This window comes from Mus pahari, chromosome 5 (genome assembly GCF_900095145.1).
Source record: "Mus pahari chromosome 5, PAHARI_EIJ_v1.1, whole genome shotgun sequence".
In the NCBI taxonomy this organism is placed as follows: Eukaryota; Metazoa; Chordata; class Mammalia; order Rodentia; family Muridae; genus Mus; species Mus pahari.
The window spans coordinates 118,249,767-118,257,634 of NC_034594.1; the positions used below are offsets into that span (position 1 = coordinate 118,249,767).

At 32.8% G+C, this 7,868-nt stretch overlaps 1 protein-coding gene across 1 annotated transcript in view; it reads right to left on the reverse strand.

Annotated features, from left to right (window-relative positions):
- Rgs21 (regulator of G protein signaling 21) overlaps positions 1 to 7,543 on the reverse strand; it is a 47,200-nt gene extending 39,657 nt beyond the window's left edge. Inside the window, exon 1 of the mRNA XM_021199199.1 lies at positions 7,238 to 7,543. The gene's annotated coding sequence lies outside the window, so the exon portion shown is untranslated. The remainder of the gene's footprint in view (positions 1 to 7,237) is intronic.
- Between the last annotated feature and the right edge of the window lie 325 nt (positions 7,544 to 7,868).

Here is a 7,868-nt window from a genome sequence, read left to right on the forward strand (position 1 = left end):
CTCTCTCCCTCTGTGTGCCTGTATATGTGTGTGTGTATATGTATCTTCGTGGACTGAATACCTCTCTCTCCCGTTCTTTCCCTCCCCCCCCCTCTCTCTCTCTGTGTGTGTGTGTGTGTGTGTGTGTGTGTGTGTGTGTATACCTGCAGAAGCCAAGGAGCAAATTGTTGGCTCTTTTGTTCTCTATCCCTTATTGTCTAGAAAAGGGATCTAGAATTAACTCTGTTGCCTACAACAATCTGGTCAGCAAGCTCTGCCCTCCATTGCTTAGCTACAAGTTTGCATAGCCATGACTGACATTTCCTGTGAGCACTGGGAATGTGAACTCTGGTTCTTGTGCCTTTACTACAATGTTACTGACTGAGTTGTCTATACAGTCCCTTTACTCGTGTCTGTTTAAATAATTTATAACCAACATATATCATGTTTCTTTTTGTACTTAGATATATATTTGCTTCATCGATTACAGTTTTGATGGGGATGAACAGCAAAGCATATAAACACAACCCCACAGGAAGAACAACAATATCAACCAGCCAGTCCCCCAAGAGCTCCAGCAACTAAGCCATCAGCAAAGGAGTACACATGGCTCCAGGTGCATATGTAGCAGGCAGAGGATGTCCTTGTCATGCATCAATGGAAGGAGAGGTCCTTGGTCCTATAGATGCTCTATAGATGTCTTAGTGTTGTGGAACTGAGGATGGGGAGGTAGGAGAGGGTGGGTGAGTGGAGGAACACCCTCATAGAAGCAGGGGAGAGAGGATGGGATAGGGGGTTCCCGGGGGTGTGTGGAGAAGACCGGAAAAGGGGATATTTGAAATGTAAATAAAGAAAATATCCAATAAAAAATAAAAAAATAGTAAAAAATAAATAAGCACACTTATCACTTCATACTTCTCTGTCTTTCCTCCAATGCTGCATGTTCCGTACTCATTCTTTCTCAAATTAATGGCTTCTTTTTGATTATTAAATACTAGTATTATTGCTTATAGGAGCCTGTTTTTAATAAATTCTTTAATATAGTGCTATAATATTTCCAATATTATAAACATTATAGTAAAGGATCTTTTGGTTATATACTTTTCTGACTCACATCATCTTTTTTCCCCTTTGAATGAGTGTTTCTCTTATGGGTAGTCTCAGTACTTAAGTAATTTTACTCAGTTTGTTCACTTGAGTGCTGATTGTTCTGTCTTCCTATGTTTCTCAAATGCCCCTCTTGATAATTTTTTTCTCTGTACCATTCTTTGAAACTTTCACTGGCTCTACACTTTAATTTCCTCATCAAGCTTGCCATCTATCTAAGTAGCTCTCCCAGCTTAAATTTGCATGTATCCATTGTACACAGAGTTGGCTTTTATAATGGGAATTTCTTTTTTTTTTTTTGTGACCTTCGATTTAGCACTTTTCAGCTATTGTTTTTCCCCATCTACTCAACATTCTGAGCAAGGGCCTGGGAGTCACTTTCTTCCCTTTCTTCCCTTCTGACATATTCTATTTATGTTCATATTTCATGACTTACTTCACTGTGCCTTTCCCTTTAGCAGAGTAAAATCCCTGTTTGGCATTTTCACAATAGAATCTTAACTGCACATCTAGCACCCTCTGTTCACTTGCTGAAGACCACACCCAATAAGGTCACAGGTTTCCGTTTTCTGAAAAACAAATCTGATATGTCATTCCCTGACCAGATGCCATGCAAAGCAATGCTATTTCCTTCATGGTGAACCTTTATGCAAAGACAGAGAGAAGCAGCTGCCTCTGGGAAGTAAAGCAGAGAGATTCCTTTTCTTCAACACAAATGTCTCAATTTCCAGAACCATTATATCTAATATTTCCATCTCTGTACTTTATGTTAACGAACTGAATTCTCTATGAACAAAACACAACACTTTAATTTTTTAAAACAAAAATATAATTGAGTAATTTTAGTTACACATGTAATTTGCAAAGCTGGTACTGAATGTACACTGGCCATTTATTCATTTTTCATCTTTTCACATTCTTTACCATGGTGTGTTTATTGAAGTTATTAAAGACGGTGCATATTATTGTAATCTCTACTCCAAATTTTATTCATATTTCATTTGCTTTGCTTATGATTCCTTTTTTCTGTTCTCAATATTTAATCCAGAATGTTTGAATGTACTGTTCTCTAAAGTAGGGAAAACTGAGGGTAGCAATTAAAAATTTACCTTTACATACCCTTTAGTAGGTTGAGCAATAAGAACAGAGGTGAATTTGGGAATTAAAATGTGGAGAATATTTGCTGGGTAAGGGGTTCTTGGCATGAAAGTTTTATTATTTTGGGAATCCTGAAAAGCCAGGAATACCTAATGCCCTTTACTTAGGGTATCTCAAAAGTAAGGAGCAATAGAATAGAAGGAGGATTTCAATTATATTTAAGAAAAACATATCTTAATTACAACCTCTGAAAATATTTGGAAACAATAAAATATGTACCATTGACTAAAGCTCCACATTTACAAATTTCTTCCTAAGGAATTCTTGTGTGGCCTTTGAATGACATATTAATATGGGAAAAGTTTTGGAGCAGTTAGGTTTGATTAAGGCCTTTCAGTAGTGTCTTGTTTCTGATTATACACAATTTATAATCAACCTTAATAATCCAAATTCTGTGTATCTATATTTAAATAAATCTCAGGTTTCAATAAGACAACTGTGTAAGTCATCTCCTTAGTACCCTGAGGGGGAAAATCTGTGTATCTGTCTATTTCCCTGGAAGAATCTCCTGTAGACACTACACAGTCAGGATATTCGATTAGCAGGTCCACTTTTAATTTCCTGGGAACATATTATGTAGCTATGAGTACATTATAAGAAAATAAACAGCATTAAGTGCCATTAAAATATGAGCTATACACAAAATTCATTTGCTGGGGAATGTGTGAATGTGTATTTATGATTTTGGCTTTATTTTAAAGTGCATCTCTCTCATTTTGATATAGTGTGAAATTAAAAAAAAAAAGCTTAACTATTAGAAATGAAAAACTTACATCCAAGATGCTCATTATTTTCTGATCAGGCTCTTGTTATTATACAAAAGCATGTTTTTATTTTTTTTAAGAGTTCATTAGGAAGTAGTTTGATTTATTCTGCTCTATATCCAACTAATAAGTCTTTTACTCATCATCATGTTCTTATAATATATGAATATGCAAATAATTTATATAAAAGCAATTTAAAAGGCATAAAATAAAATCAATAACCACTTGTTTCTTCTAATAAAGTGTTAATAACTCCCTCAGTTCTTTGTGTTTTTAGTGTTTAGTTCCTGAAGTTATAATTAGAAAACAGCGAGGATCAGGAGGAGTTTTACATGAGTTGCATTTCATCAATGTGCCTTGGGACTAGAAATTCCCCAAGTCATAAACCTTCCATCTATTTCCAATGGAAATTCAGCCCTAATGTCAAGTCGTTATAAGTTTATTAGGTCCTTGTCATAATACCAGTTATAAATTAGATCATTTTATAGTCTCAAGAATGGAAAAGTAATTAAATTGGTGGTTTTATTAGTTGATGGACAGTTTCAAAGAGTTTATTTCTCTTGGAAAATCAAGGTATATTGTTCTTTTATCTTCCAAAAAAGTGGTTAATAGAAAATGGTGCTGTACAGAATTCTAAATGAAACAGAATAAGATAATTTTAGCATGAATATCGACTTGATTTTATTAATAAGTATTAAAATATGTATTTAAATATGTGAAGTTTTGCTTTAAAATTTAAATATTAGGATTTTTCTTCATTAGTATGTGAATTCAATTTCAAAACAGGTATTTAATTTGGTGAATTAAAGGTAGTCATGTTAATATTACAGTCTATTCTTTGAAAATATGCTAATTGAAGCCTTTATAAAATGACATGGAGATTAAATCTTTGTAAATTCTTAAGTGTTATAATTAGTCTTTATGGTTTTTTTTCCTCTCCAGACGCAAAAGAATACAAATGATTCAAGTCAGCTAAATTGAAAAGGAAATCTTGAGTGTCTTTATTCATTTAGCTAATTCTAAACTTGTCTTCTTGCCTCTCATGTTATTTATTATTTTCATTTTACTCTTGGAAATGTTAATGCAGCTACAGGAATGAAATGAACAGTATATTACATCATAAAAATCATGATCCAAAGTGTCCTGAGCCAGTCTTCAGTAGCTCTGTTAGAACATTTGTGTTTTCTAATGTGAAAATCATGGAGATATACAATTATTGTCTTACAAACTGAGTCCTATCTAATTTTTTGGTGTCTGAACCTCTTCAAGATGGAGTGTTCTGATTCTGAGCTTCCCAAGCCAGTATTATAATGATGAGTACTGTGTATGTATATCTGCAAAATGCATTTTGTTAGTATTTAGTTGGTAATCGACTAATTTAAATAGGTGGCATTATGTAAAGAACCTCATTTGAGTTTTCTTAACATGTTTCAATTACCCTTGTGCATTAGATAATGCTTTACACATATTCTTGTGTTTGTCTTATAATATCCTTTACTGAGTGTGCCTTTTGTACGTTTTGGTTATTAAAAAAATTTTTACTTTTCAGAAACTACAGGTGATGGGAACACACTCCTTCAGATTCCCCTTTATCACCACTTTTAGAAGAAATGGGCAGTTGAGTACTCTTACTGTGACTATACAATGAGTAGAAGCCTGTGAATCTGCTTAGAGATTTCATCACTCTTTTGGATTCTATACTGTATAGTTTTGATTTGGTAGCCATGAACACAGTAATTTCTGTTATCATAGAAACATACAAATATATGATATATAACATCGTATTATATGTTTGAGTAAATATAATATAAAATAATTTATTTATATTATATACATATAATATATCATATATGTATACATGGTATAATTCAAAGGATATGATGTGAAAATATACTTGCTTCAATTTTGATTTTTGTCTATAGCTTAAGAAGAATAATTCAGTGGCTGTAACTTAAATCTAAATAACACTAGTCTCATAATAATCTACAGAATATGAAATGAAGGATAAAAGTTCTGGTCAAAATTGAAATAGAGGAGAACAGCAGTTAGGAGATAAATACTCCCTATGATGCACTGTAGTAGAATGGTGTTTGATTTTACCCAGCTAAGTGCCCTGGGACACCTTTCTAACAAATCACAAAAAGATGTGTCTAGTTGTGAGTGAAAATTGTTGCAGAATCAGATTAAGTGGTGCTTACTTAAAAATGTCTACCTCATATTTTTTTCTGTTACTAAATCACGATTTTTCATTTTCATGAACAGATAAATTTAAAAATAGGCAAGAATGGTCCATTGCACAGGTGTTAATCTAACTGTAACTTGTACACATAGCTTTAGTGAGAATTCCATGGGGAGACCTACTTTAATATTAATTTTGTTTATTTTTTTACTTTTAATAATTAATGGGAGAAAAGTGGAAATACACATTCCATCTTTTATTTCACACATGAGTTGATTTTCCTAGAAAAATATTTTGAAACTACATGAAAAAATTGAAACGAATAGTCATAATTAAAAGTTTATTTTACTCTAGAAGTTGATTGACTTTGCCTCTTTTTGTTAATTGGTACAGAATGATTTCATACCTACCCAAAAGTTCACTCCTGCCCTCGGTTTAATGTTAAGTGTAATGGTCAGCATATATTTATGATGATGGTGATGACATAGAATTATTAAACACCTGTAACAGCTCTTGAATGAATTACTCTTTCAAAACGTTTAATAAAAAAAAAAAGTCTTACTTTTTAAATAGGCAATCTTTTCCTTGAGTGTGAACAGTGATGGATCCATTTCTGATAAAGCACTGGAATGACCTTTGAAAGAAATAACCTATAGAAAAGCACCTTAATTAGGAACTAAATTATACCTGACTAAGGAGTGTTTCTCTAAGTCCCACCTTTACTCCTGTTTTTCTCCTAGAAGAAAAATCTTAGGAGAGGACAGTATCATGAAGTGAGCTCACAATTAAAAGTTTCAACAGATTCCGTTGCTCTGAAAGATCCAACTTCAGGAGACAGGAAGTTATAAGTATTCTGATGGGGTGAGAGCTTGTGATGTCCCTCAGCATCACAAAAAGAAAGACTTAAGTTTTACTCTTTTCCCAGTTGCTCAGAAGCAATTAACAGAAGTAATTAATACTGTTACCTTGTGAATTCTTTGGCTGCTTGATTTAGTTTCAAATCATATGGACAATGGTAGTACATCTGAAGGCATAATTGATATTTCTAGGATTATTGAATATATTTCTTTTAAAATAACACAGTACCTTAATATTTTCTATTGGTTTCTTAAAACAGACCTTAAATGGTAGAGCTATTAATACTTATTGTTTTAGAGTGCAACAAATATTAAAAAAGGATCCAATGAACTGTCAGAATTTTGACATCTGATACAAACTTTAAACATGTAATGTGTGCACATTAATACTAATGTAGTTCACGGAAGAAGAGAGACAAAGATACAGTAACCAACTCATCATGAGCCAGGAATGCATCTATTGACTATCAGAATCTTATTAAGCTGAGAATTAAACCCTATATGATCTAATTTTTAAAAAAACTTAAAGATCCCATTGTATTTTAAATTTTATTTTGTGTAAAATAAAGTTTTAAGTCTTAAGGATAAAATTGAAAAAACTGGTGAAAAAAATAAGCTATATGTATCCATTTTAGCAGTACTATGGTTGCCCTCTTAAGTTTTGTTCAAATCAGCTAAATTGCAAAACAACTATATTAAATATGTACTATATCCTATTTTAACCCCATCTTCACATTAAAAAATAACTTAGTTATTGGGACTTGGTAATTATTTCCTATGTACTTGATGAGGGCTTTATTACTTATCCTAGTCTTAGCAAAATAAGAAGTGGGGAGATAATATTTTCCTTTCATACTTAATCTATAACTCTCTGTGCTTGGTGATTCTGCATCTTGTCTCTTCTTTCCTCCCGTGAAGTCTGATATTATTCTCTGTTCAATTTTCCTTTTCAAATTTGAATCAAACTATTTGGCAGCGTGTCAGTGCTCTGACAGTCTGTGACAATATATTATTTTGTGTGAATGTTAGCAAATGATTAGCTAGTAAGTTTTTCATTTTATGATTCTCAGCTTGCTGAGTTTGATGAATACGATCTAATATCTGGGATTTTTATCTTCCAATGTCATCAGTTTCCTCTTTGTAGTAGAATCTTTTTTCTTTAAGTAACAAAGTGTAAATGACTTTATACTCACAACAATGTGATGCAGGGGAAGCCACTTCTTGTTCCTTTGATGTGCTCTTCACTCTTGGGGCTGATGCGAGGATCCTGCTTCTATACTGGGTTTGTCTTCCAACAGGTAACCTTTCTATAGCATGCTCCCTACCATATATATTTATTTTCTAAACAATCTTCAGACAACCACATTATTCTCTAGCTTAGTTTCTGAACATCACTGAATCCATTTCATACTCAAGATATTTACATTTTAGTTTGAAGGATCTTGCTGTTTCTATCAAGTTGTAATAAATCAAATCCACTCATTACCCCCAACTGTTCTGGTCTCTGTTTAATGACCTATTGCTTGAATGTGTATCCTGGAATTTTCACATTGTGAAGTCATTTACCCTGTGGTATGTAAATTATTTTTTCAGTCAAAAAAAATGTAAATCTTTACTTTGCAATTGTACTCTGATGACAGAGATCAATTTGAAAAAAAAAATAGTGACAAACTTTTTCCTTCTGAAGACTGTATTTGCATGGCTTCATATGGTCTAAATGTTTGCATGGGAAATTCATCTTTCATTTAACATCTGCATACCTTATTCTTTAGTTTCAGTCAATCAATGTGCATCTGGAGGACACTTAAAATACTGAAAAAGCTT